Genomic DNA, 13,079 nt, shown 5'->3' with positions numbered 1-13,079 from the left:
TCCCTCTGCCTCAGTTTCATCATCTGGAAAATGGGGATTCAATGCCGGTTCTCCCTCCCACTTAGATTGGGAGATCCATGTGGGACAGGGACTGTGTCCTATCTGAATATCTTATATCTACCCCAGCGCTTAGTAGGAGCTTAACAAATACTATTATTATTATTAATATCATCATTATTGTTGTTAAGTACTTACCATATATGCCAAGCACTGTGTTTAGGCAATGGATCAATACAAAAATACCCTCTCCCAAATGCTCAGCACAGTGCTCTGTGCATAATAAGTGCTCAGTAGATACCAATGTTTGATTAATAGTCACCTCAGCCACATACCCCGTCCCACACTGTACTTACCATCAAAGATATACGGAAAGGAACATGTAGTTGAGTAAACTAAGCCCGGAGAGCTGAAGTGACTTGCCCATGGCCCCAAAGTGGACCAATGGGGACTAGAATCTAACTCTCCTGACTCCTAGGTCCCAGGATCTTTCCATTAGGTCACGCTACTTCCTACAACCACACGGCAGAGGCCTCATCGCTCATTTAGCAAAAAGAATAGTGCAGATATTCACACTCTCAGTTTTTCATTTTATGACGTAAGATTTAGATGTCAGGTTATTCTTAACTTCTGAAGGAGGGGCTGGTTAACACAGCTGAGGGTAATAATGTTGTGCTAAACACATAGCCTTCCATATACAACCAATTTCTTGAGGGACTTATTTCATTCAAACACGTTAAGAGAAGGGTTGGGGTTGTAAAGTTTAAAGTTTCCTCTTTTGGAGGTTGCAAAGGGTAAAGTATAAATAATAGCCCAAAGAGAAAGGAAGCAGAAATTAAAATTACTGGACATCAGTTTCCTCAAGTGAACTAAAAAACAACCTTAGTAAAAGCATTTTCTTTCATTTGTAGGGGAGATACTGAAAAAGCAAAGAGACGGGAATCCATCAAAAACAACATTCCTGCCGCACAAACAGTTTATGTTAAGCATACTATGCTATAAACACTGATTCTCTTAATTCTGAGTCCTTAGTGCAGAAATCTATTGTCTGGCAGCTACCATCTGCTGCTTTCTCCAAATTAAACAAAGAAACACAAATTACTGAAGGATGATGGTGATGGCTGTCATACTAACCTCTAGGATGCCTTATTTAATCCCTGATATGGCACACGTAAAATCAAAAAGGTTTAACAAACCTGAGTAGAGAAGAAATGTTTTCCTCTAATAGGAATAAAGGTAATTTTTGAGGGCTTAATTTGTACAATTTCTCTTGGCTCTAAGCACTGGGGGAGATTCAAGATAATCAGATCAGGGACAGTCCCTGTCCCACATGGGGCTCACAGGCTAGGTAGGAGGGAGAACAGGTATTTCATTCACATTGTTTGGCTGAGGAAACTGAGGCTCACAGAAAAGTGAAATGACTTGCCCAAGATCACCCAGCAGGTAAGTGGCAGAGCTGGGATTAGAACCCAAGCCCTCTAACTTCCAGACCTGTGCTCCTATTAGGCCTCGCCGCTTCCTCTGGTACCAAAGGCATAGGAAAGGGATAATAATGAGGTTTATTTTGTTGGTGGAGGGAGATTTTTTCAAAACGAGGGATTTTATTTTTTAAAGGACCAGAGAAAAATGCTTCTTTTCCCAAACAAAACTGGACACTTGAAGCTGTAGCTAGCCAAGGCTAGCTGAGGATTCGGAAAGCAGGACCAGAAGGAATGTCTCATAGTGCACTTACTATGTGCAGAGCACTGTTCTAAGCACCGGGGTAGACACATGGGAAACAGGTTGTCCCACGTGGGGCTCACAGTCTTAATCCCCATTTTACACATAAGGTAACTGAGGCACAGAGAAGCTAAGTGACTTGCCCACAGTCACACAGCTGACAAGTGGCAGAGCCGGGATTTGAACCCATGACCTCTGACTCCAAAGCCTGTGCTCTTTCCACTGAGCCACGCTGCTTCTACCTCCGTAGGAGTAGAAAACATGACAGAGAAATAACACAAGAAAGGTAGATTCTGAAGATGCGTTCCTCAAACTCCTTTATCCACCTTTCCTGGGACCTCCTTTTCCCCTGGGATGCTCTTATCCAAGGGCCTGAAATCTGCAATCTAGTTCTGAGTATTTCTAATGTATGTGCATACAGTTTCAGTTAATGTCACCATTTCCATAAACAAAAAATGCTTGATATGAAAACATTTACGTTGCTCATCACTGAAACACAGAAATACGTGGAATAATAGGTTGAGGATAACATCCTTTCCCTGGATGTGAGGTTTTTCTCACAGATAGCCTCTCTTCTCCACTTGAGACTTTTAAAACTGTAAGATGCCAACCTGAATGTACTTTATGACACTTCCTTTCCCGTGTTCTAATATTTAAAAGAGTGACACAAGCTTAATAATCATTCAGCAACTCCCAACAGTTCTCCACATCTGCCGTGCCGCAGATTCAATTCCAAAATAATCAATACAGTTCCTCCTTCTAATCTGAGCAAAGATCCGTTGTCGCTTTATAGGGAGCAAGATAAAAGTGCTTATTTTCGAAAGCCCTAAAGTACACTCCATCTGTCAGGGTTCCTCAGTAGCGGCAGCTGAACCCCGCCTGTTCGCTCCCTCACCGGCCTCCGCCCGGGGCCGGGGCCACCAACCATCTGATCAGGAAGGACTGCGTGGATTGTCATTTGATTCGCAGCGACGACCCTGCTAGACAACTTGTCTCCCAGAGGGCATAGTTCAATCGGGCGCGTCCCGTGACAGACCTCCGGCAGCCCTCAAAATCTCACTCCGGGGTACGAGGCAACTTCAGCCGGTGGCTGCTACGGGACAGGGGGCCCATCAGAGAGGAAGGGCCGAGCCAGTGGCCAGCAAGATGTCCTCCTCTCTGGTACACAGTGAGAATCTTTAAGCCCTGCCCAGACTAACAATTAGTAGTATTTACTGAGTGCTTACTGCGTAGAGAGTGTTACCCAGGAAGCTTGTTAGTGTTCTTTCCCTGGAGAATCAGTGTGGCCTAGTGGAAAGAGCAAGGGCCTGGGAGTTAGAGGACCTGGGTTCTGACCCCGGCTCTGCCACGTGCCTCTCTAGGTGACCTTGAGCAGGTCACTAAACTTCTCCGTGCTTCAGTGATCTCACCTGTAAAACGGGGATTTGATACATGTTCTCTTTCCTACTTTAATCGTAATGATAATAATCATCGTGGTATTTGTGAAGCACTCACTATGTGCCAGGCACTGTACTAAGCGCTGGGGGGATACAAGCCAATTGGTTTGGACACAATGCCTGTCCCACATGGGGCTCACCATCTCAATCTCCATTTTACAGATGAGGTAACTTAGGTACAGAGAAGTTGAGTGACTTGTCCAAGGTCACACAGCAGACAAGTGGCCGAATTGGGATTAGAACCCAGGATCTCCCGACTCCCAGGCAAATGCTCCATCCACTTCAGCATGTCACTTCTCTGTGACTGTGACTTCAACTTTCACTTTGCCTGAGAGCCCCATGAGGGATAGGGACTGTGTCTCATCTGATTAACTTGTCTCTGTCTTAATCAATCAATGGAATTTATTGAGCACTTACTATGTGCAGAATACTATACCAAGCATTTGGGAGAGTGTAATATACTTGATAATTTACCAACTGGATACTTGATAGACATGTTCACTGTCCACAAAGAGCTTACCTCAACACTCAGAATGGTGCTTGAGACATAGTAATTATTCATTACTCTCTTACAAATACATATATATTTATTTGTCCATATGTGTGTGCATTCAATTACTTACTCTGAGTCTGTTGGTTTTAAATAATTTTATGTCTGTCCCTCCCAACAGAGTGTGAGAAGAGAATATGTCTCAGCTTTTATTGTACTTTCCCAAGTTCTTAGTAACTGTCCACTGCACTGAATGGGTGCTCAGTAAATACCATTTCTACTGCCCTGAAACATATATACATATATATAATATTTTGACCCCAAAAATATACAACTATTATTCCATGTAGTATTTTATCCATAGTATTGTCACCGCTACTAAATGGGATCATTTAGGTGGACTCCTGCCCAGAAGTAGGGGCCTGGACCTTAATGATTTCTTCATTAAATCACAGCACCATTACTATTCACCGTAAGCCCAAAGGCAGTTGATATTCAGATGACTTTGTGATCTATATAGGCAGAGACACGAATAGGTGCTCTGATCGGCACATACCATCTCCACAACAGATACAGAACTAAAAAAGCAATCCCTGGTGGGTTTCAAGCCAGAGTGGTCTATCAGGATTTAGAACCTAACCCTCTGACCTGCTTTAATCAGCTTATCCCTCTAGTTTCTTCCCCTACTCTTCGCTACTTGCCTTGGGGAGGGTGTATGTATTCTCCAGGACCTTCCAGGGTTGGGCGTTCACGTATTTATTCCCTTTCTTTACCCTTATAACAGTAGATAGATAGATAGGTACAGATGAACTTGTCCACATATATGTAGGTTCAATTGAATATTCGGTTTCATTCATCCGAACTACACTGTTTGTGAAAATCTGTATATCTGTCATCCATGTTAAAGTGTATGGTCATTGTGGGCAGGGATTGTTTCTTGTGTTTCCGTTATAATCTCCGAATATAGTACAGTGCATTCCACTCAGGAGGTGCTTAGCAAATATCACTTTGTTATCACTAGAATAGTTGAAGCAACATGGTGTAGTGGATAGACCATGGGCCTGGAAGTCAGAAGGTCATGGGTTCTAATCCTGGCTCAGCCACTTAATAATAATAATAATAATAATAATTTTGGTATTTGTTAAGCGCTTACTTACTATGTACCAAGCACTGTTCTAAGCGCTGGGTAGAGACAAGGTAATCAGGTTGTTTCATGTGGGGCTTACGGTCTTAATTTCTGTTTTCCAGATGAGGGAACTGAGACACAGAGAAGTTAAGTGACTTGCCCAAAGTCACACAGCTAAGTGGCAGAGCCAGGATTAGAACCCACAACCTCTGACTCCCAAGCCCATGCTCTTTCCACTGAGCTACTCTGGACTTGTCCACTGTGTGACCTCGGGTGAGTTACTTCACTTCTCTGTGCCTCAGTTGCTTCTTCTAGAAAATGGGGATTGAGACTGGGAGCCCCACATGGGACAGGGACTGTGTCTGATTTGCTTGTATCCACCCCCGCATTTTGTACTGTGTCTGGTATATAGTAAGTGCTTAACAAATACCACAATTATTATTAATCTACTAATACTAATAATACTGCTAATATTATTACTACTATTATTATTACTATTTCTACTACTGCCAACAGCTGAATTTTCATCTAGGCTGCTTCTACTCTTCTGACCTTAGAGTTCTACGTGACTTACTACGGAGACTTTGTAGACTCAATGGGGCGTTAGTGGGGGACCATTTAGTCTAATTCAGTGGACCCCAATTTTAGCCCTTCTTCCCAGGAGCTAGGAATCTTCCTAACTGTTGCTTCTTTGCTCACCTTTCTGGGTGAAGTTTCCTCCTTCTTCGTATTTAGACAGAATTGTCAGGACCCTTCCCTTCTCCTTCATCTGTCTCTCCAACCTCCTTCAGATTTTATGTGCATCTCAGGCCACTCAACTTCCTTACCTCTTTATGCTCCCTGCTGTCCTCACCACCCTTCTGACTTTTCTAGGCTGCTGTCTTTACCTTCAGCTTTCTCTCCCTTTTTCGTTTTTCTTGTTCTCATCTCTATTGTTTAGTTCTCTGTCTTCAGCACCACCAACTTCGCCAGTCCAGAAGTCTAAGACTTTGGGGACATCCTTACCTATTTGTTATGGTTTAACAGTCACATTCAGCCTACTGAAAAATCCTTCCCTTACCCTCCACCCAAACTGCTTCCACTCTGATCTGGACTATTGCATCAGCCTCCTCACTGGTGCCTCAGACTCCAACCTCCCCGTCCTCCAACCCATATTCCATGTTAATGCGCAGAATATTTTCCTGAAGCAACTCTTGGCCCATATCTCTCTCCCCTCAAAACTTTCCACTGATGCCTTGTATCTCTTCACATCAAACAAAAACTTCTCACAATTGGCTTAGCTTTACCTATCAGCTCTTTTCCTTCTCTAGTCCTCACTTCGCTGTATTCATTCCTCCCAAGACTAACATCTAGCTCTAGCTTGTTCCACTCTCCTGCCTCCATCCTCTCACTCTGTTTCCCTGGCTTGAAACTCTCTCCACATCAGGCAGCCCACAGCTCTCCCTACATTCAGTTCCCTCCTAACACCTCATCTCCTCCAACAAGCTTTCCCTGATTCATTCCCAAGCAGCCTGAGCCATACCATCCCTTCAGCCAACTCTAATACAAACTCATTCACCCCTTCCTCATCACTCACGTATACATGCCCGCTCAATTAATTTCTTATGACTATGCTAGTTTGAAAGGTTTCCTTGTTTGATCCCCTGTTAAGAGTGTAAGCTCCTATGGGCAGGTAACATGTCACCCCCTTATTTTGTATGTCCCCAAAATCAAGCATAATAAATAGCACCAAGTGGACACTCTAGAAATTCTATTTCTTCTCCTACCAGCAGAATTTTCTCTTCTCTAATGCCTCACACTTAGTATGCTCTATTGTTTGCCTTTCTATCCTTTTTTTGTCAATCTTTTCATTTCTTATCTTCTTCAAAGAGCTTTCGATACCTCCCCCAGGGTGCACTGAATACTCAGAGACAGATGTTCAAGACTATTATTGTATTAGCTCCAGACTTCTCATTAATGAAATAAGATTTACAACTCTCCTATTTTCTAAAGGAGTTAAGATTTACTATCTCTATATTTTGGTCATCTAGTGACTGTCCCCTTTATGATTCTTCTCAAATTTATAATTATTAAGATGTGTTGAATTTATTGTTGTTCATCTCCATGATTTGTTTTGAATATTAGCAGAAATGGTTTGCAATGATACAGCCACACTCTCTTCTCTGATCCCCCGGTGCCTGGGAACCCATAGTGTGAGATGGCCTATGGTGAGAGGTGGGCCTGAAAAGAGATGACTGGAGAGGAAACAGAATACCTCTGTGAGTCCTTATCAGCTGCAGAAAGAACTGTGCCCTCACCCATCTTGTAGGTCATTGTGAAATTATGGAGTTCTGGGTATCCTTAGTAAAAGCTTCTACTGAGTAAAACATTTCTACTTAGTTCCACAGCAACACAAACCTCACACCACAGGGGAACTGGGCATATATATTTTGCTTTTTTACAGATAGAATCACTGAAGACAGTTTTACCACAGATTTGAGAGTAACAGAAAACAAACAGGTTGTGGGGTTTCCCACTGTCAGTATTTTGTTTTTATGTGTTTGTTTTTGTTTTTTCCCAGGAGTGGTAGAAAAAAAGCTCTTCTTTTCAGGCTTCGTTTTAGTGTAGCATCCTAGAGCTTCATCTGGTGACTGTTGTTTCAGTCAATCATTTAATCATATTTAATGAGTACTTACTGTGTGCAGAAGACTCTATTAAGCACTTGGAAGAATACTATATAGCACGTTTCCTGCCCACAACGAGCTTACACTCTTGACAGGAAGACAGACAGTAATATAAATAAATGAAAGATCTGCCCTGGTCCTCATTAAGGTTTTGCTCAAATCAAATGTTTTTCCTCTTCACAGTATCCCCTAATTTGGTCTTCTGGGTTTCTCCACAGTTGGTTTTAACCAATTTGTTCCCTGGACTTTTACTCCACCTTCCACCCACTATGTGTCCCTCAACCAGTATTCCCTGGTTTGCCTCCTGCCGGTCCCTGTTTCCCATTTGCTTGGGTTCCCTGCACCATCTTGCCTATCTTGTCTCCTGGTTCCTACTTTCTATCTTCCTTCTCTGACTCTTTCCCAACCCATCATCTCCAGTTTACCTCCCTCCTTGGGTCCCAACCATCTCCTGAGCTGTCCTTCTCTCACCCTACTCACTTTTATATTTCTCTGTCCCATCACCCATCGACAATCAATCGATGACAATTATAGAGCTCTGCCCTTCTCTTTCTTTCCCTCTTTTTAACTCTCCTCCCACTTCCATATAGAATGGTAAATCACCAGTGGAGTCTGATGATAAAAGTGTTTGCTCAGAAAGATAAACATTATGAGGGAGTGAGACCCTGCTAAAATGTAGCTATCATCATCAGCTTTTATTGAATGTCTACTGTGAGCTGATAACTGCATTGGGCACCTGGGCACATATAAAAGAAGTAAAAGATTTAGTTCCTGTCCTGGAGGAGTTTAATTGTCCCTGAGTTCTAAACCCGGCTCTGCCACCTACCTGCTGTGTGACCTTGGGCAAATCACTTAATTTCTCTGTGCCTTAGCTCCCTCATCTGCAAAATAGGAATTTAAAACCTGTTCTCTCTCCCACTTACATCGTGAGCCCCAGGTGGGACCTGATTATCTTCTATCTACTCCAGTGCTGGGAATATAGTAAGCATTTAACAAATAACATCAATTATTATTAATTATACTACCATTATTTAAGGCTCTCTCTAAGCCTCTTCATCCCAATTCCTACTTCTGATGGGGCATCCCAAGTCCCTGTGCCCCCCCAAGCTGATGGTACTTGAAGAAGAATGGGGCCCATGCTCCAGGAAAGGGAGTTTGTAGAATTTCTCTGTGTTTCTGGTCAAGCTAAGTTAAAGACCTGACCTGCCTCTCCCTACCTCCCTCAAAAAATACAAGGATTGCTTTACTCACCATCAAACTGTCAAGACTTCAGGATGAAATGCAACACCTGTCCAAAGACGAACATGCAGCTCTGGGCAAGGAATGGGGAAAAGCACTGCCTGACCTACTAACTCAGGAATTTAGGAGTTAACATTTAAAGACTCCTATCTTTAGGACTGACTTCTTCCTCCAGAGTGCTTTTTATGGAGTTTTTTGTTCAGAATGCTCCATGTTCCCCGGTGGTGGGCCTAGCCTGGATCACAGTTTGAAAATGTATGGAAAAAGTCATCACTTACAAGGACTGAAACAATGTTATCCTGGTTATCAAGAGTCAAAGGGAGAAACTACAGCCTCAGGGCAGTGAGACAAGCAAAGCCAGACCAAGGTGATCCTTCACAGAGGAGACCTGAGGAGGCAGAACTTTCTACTAATGGTGCAGGGCACTGGAATTTCTTCAAGAAAATCATTTTTAATATTAGTATTAATAATGATAATAATAATAATAATGACTTCATGTGATTCCAAGGGACTAGAAAGGAGGTTACCTTAAAAAAAAAAAAACATGGTTTGAGGATATTCTGACTTTATTCATTCCCTTCCATTCTCCTTCTGCGGAATTACCACACTGAAGTCTTTGTTTTCCACAATGAAGCACACAGCCCCAAGCACTAAACAATTTTGCGTCATTTCTCACTGGAGAAATGTTGCCAAAAAAAGCTCCATACCAGGTGTAAAGTCCACAGTAAGGCGTATCAGTGCTTGGAATAAAAGATGCCTCATTCCCAACGCAACCAAATGCCTGAGGGCAAGCATCAGAACAGATTCCTTCACGCTTGCAGGCTCTGTCCTATCATGTCCAGAGCCCAAAGGACTCAGGTAAATATGTCAAGTTAGAGCATATTTATGTCAAGGGCTAGTCAACAAGCTCACGCTGGCTTGCCAGGGAGCAAGTCCGGGCTCGGCAGTAATGCCTCAAAGGTTCTCCACCCAGCCATTAATGACTTCCAGAGTAAGGCATGGAAGGCAACAGCAGACACTTCCAAATTTCCTTAGATGAAAATGAAGAACTGAGCCAATCCAGCAGATATCAGGCGGGGGTGGGGGCTGTGACCACTCTGACGAATCTGATTACTCAAGGGACGAGGTTTTAAACACGTCCCCACCTTCGCCTTGCTTCCGTACAAATTCCAGTCACTGGTGAACTGCAAAAAGCCCAAGATTTCCTCACAAGTGTCGGGAAAGAAATGTGAACCAAAACAACAAAGTCCCTGAAACAGGGAAAACCAGCCAGCTGCAATGAGCCCTAAGAAAACCTCACATAACATGCTGACAAACTGTACTGGTTTTGAGGTTTTCCTCCCAGGTTATCCTTGCCTGAACGAGGCTGTGTTGAACACACACAAAGTAGGCTCTCCTAATGCCATAGGGCCTCTGAGGAGTCACATCAATCTTCTGTCATCCTAAATGATAACACTGAAGATGGAAACGGAAGCCTTTGGATGGAGGCCATATGATGACTAGCATATTTTTAGCAACAAAAATGGAGTTACGTTTGCTCCAACAAAATCCCTTGCCTGACTGTGACTAAGGATGAACTAGAGTGACATGGCAATCCCAAGGATATCTGAGATGAAAAAGCCCCAGTCCTGTCATACTCATGTTATTTCTGATGGCGCAAATCTGATGGGCTTTGGAGCCTCCAAATTCACTCTGCTATGAGTTAACAGCTGGAAGTAGAGAAGGTGTTCCCTGTAAAGGCCAGCAAGTTCATCTATTAAGAGTTTCATGAAAATGCAAGTATTTTATCTTCACTCCAAATGGCATGTTATATAACTCCAGTAAATGAAGTCAGTTCTGTTGCCCAGGTTCATATTACAAGCGCTTGCCTAAATGACTCTTTAAAGGAAAAAAAAAACCTCATGCATTTTGATGGTCCATAATATCTGAGTGGAAATTTCTGTATCATAGCAACAGAACAAAACCTCAAAGATTCTGGTAGAAGATGGAAATGAATGTGTACTAGCCAGTAAAAATCTTGGGGCTACCCACGGAGCACAGAGAGGTAACTGAAATAAGCTGGCTGCAGGTTAAGGATGTGCTAAACATGTTCTGAATTCACCTAGATGCACAAGGGTCCTTAGTAATGTGCTATCCTTACTTGAATGCTTCTTGTTCCCACTCTCTGAGATACTCAGACGACTGCTTGCCAATTTCGTAAATCCAGGGGAGAATGTTTAGCTGACTCAACCCTCGTTTTATTACTGTCCCTTAAAGTAATTACTGGGGTTTTGAGCAAAGATGAGAATATTTCACACCTTCATCTTTACTGAAAACGTCCTATACTCCACTGACTTTTGGCTTTGTGTAAAGAGGTTTCAGGTTTGGGAAAGCTGTTTGAGTTGAGCTTTAATGGCTATTCACAACTAGCATTGGGTCATTATTGGCCCGCGTTTAACTGGATCCCTCCAAAATTGGTGACATAATTAGACCTTTCTCTACATTACTCCATACAGTCATAGCTCTCTCCACATTACAACATATAGTCGTATGATTATTTCCAACAAGATAAACTGCCAGTGGACTAACATTAAATTGTATAATTCCATTATTCAGCACATCCCAATCAAATTCTGACTCACAACCAAGACAGATATTTCAGAACTTCTCAGATGAATGCTGCCAACACCATATTCAAAGAAAGGTTTTCAGTTTTACTGAGGACTTCAACATCAAAAATTGCATCAAGTAATTTTTGGTGATTTAATTTTATAATATAAGAAGATCATGATTAATTGGGTCTGCCTAATTAGTGTTAATGAAATCTGAGCAATGTAGAAGAAAGCAATCCTGAAGAGGTGCTTTAGTATTGGCATATTTTCCCTACAATAAGGGAGAAGCATGGCCTAGTGTATAAAGTACGAGCCTGGGAGTCAGAAAGACCTGAGTTCTAAACCTGGCTCCATCACTTGTCTGCTGTGTGACCTTGAGCAAGTCCCTTAACTTCCCTGGGCCTCAGCTACCTCGTCTTCAAAATAAGGATTAAGACTGACTCTCACGTGGGACACATACGGTGTCCAGCATGATTAGTTTGTTTCTATCACAGTGCTTAGTACAGTGCCTTGGCTTAACAGTTCCAGTTCTTAACAAATGCCATTAAAAGGGATGATTTGAGTTCAAAATAGAGAGGGAAAATAATTACACAGTGTACTGCCTGATAATAAAATGTATTTTGCACAAGGAGAAATTCCAGGTCAGTCATTCTTCTGCTCTGGTGACTTTGGGCAAGTCATTTCTCTTTGCCTCAGTTACCCCATCAGTAAAATCGGGATTAAGATTATGAGCCCCATGTAGGGTATGGACTGTGTCCAACCTGATTATCTTGTATCTACCCCACTGCTTAGTACAGTGCCCGGTACACAGTAAACACTTAACAAATTCCACTAAAAAAAAACACCCTACAACTTAAGATGGCCTCGCTGAATTACTTTCTCTCCTTTTTTTAAGTAATACTAATGAACATACAAAACATAAACTGCTACTCATGGCTCTTTTGGAAAATACATGTTAAAAAACCACTTCCTTACTGGTGCTAAAATAGTTAAAATTGTAAAATAACATTTCTAGTCTCAGAGCAAGAGAAGTAGAACTATACAGTTAGAAATGCCATTTTCTAATTTTCAAAGGTTTTTTGTTTTCTCCTATCTAGTGAAGGCTTTCAAAGCATGAACGAAAACACACTAAGGGGCTGAAAATTGTGTTCAAGTTCGACCAGTTGTTTCTTCCAGCAAGCAGGGTAGTTTAGAGATTCTCCATTCTAGGAATCTTGATGGAGTGACCAGTTAATCATTTGAATCTCATGAGGTCACCAGAACTGTGGTGTAGATTGAACATACACCTCCCCCAGTACCATCCTCCTCTTCACCTCCGCTTCCCTTTAGTAATCAATTAATCAATCAATGGTATTTATAAAGTACTTACTGTGTGCAGTACTATTCTAAGTACTTGGGAGAGTCCAAACCGTATTGTTGGTAGGCATGATTCCTGCCCCTAATAAACACCAGTGCTGCATCCACATTAAACATCAATTGGGTTAGCAGTGCTGGATGGCACTAAGAATTTCATTAGCTTGGGCCAATTTATGCTTCCCAACAGAACATACTGAGGAGAAACATTGTTCCTTTTTCCTCATGAATATCTGGGAGAGTTATTCCTTAAATCTTCTGTTTCTAACTGCTTTCTTCTCAGGAGAACAAAGACCCATAATCTCTGATTTCACAGTCACTGGCACTGGACTACTGTTTAAGAGATTTTTTCAAAGTGAGTTCTTCCAGCTACAGGATATGGCATCACAATGCTTTCCTTTTACTCTTCCCAAACTCAGTGTTTTCTTTAGATTTAAAAGCAAGTGAGTTTCCTTTAGGTTTAAA

General features: G+C 42.1%; 1 protein-coding gene across 10 annotated transcripts in view; it reads right to left on the bottom strand.

The window, feature by feature from the left end:
- Nucleotides 1–13,079, bottom strand: part of FGFR2 (fibroblast growth factor receptor 2) — a 123,426-nt gene that overhangs the window by 50,888 nt on the left and 59,459 nt on the right. The window lies entirely within an intron of this gene.

This window comes from Ornithorhynchus anatinus, chromosome 16 (genome assembly GCF_004115215.2).
Source record: "Ornithorhynchus anatinus isolate Pmale09 chromosome 16, mOrnAna1.pri.v4, whole genome shotgun sequence".
NCBI classification, from domain to species: domain Eukaryota; kingdom Metazoa; phylum Chordata; class Mammalia; order Monotremata; family Ornithorhynchidae; genus Ornithorhynchus; species Ornithorhynchus anatinus.
This window is presented reverse-complemented; position numbering and strand designations above follow the sequence as displayed.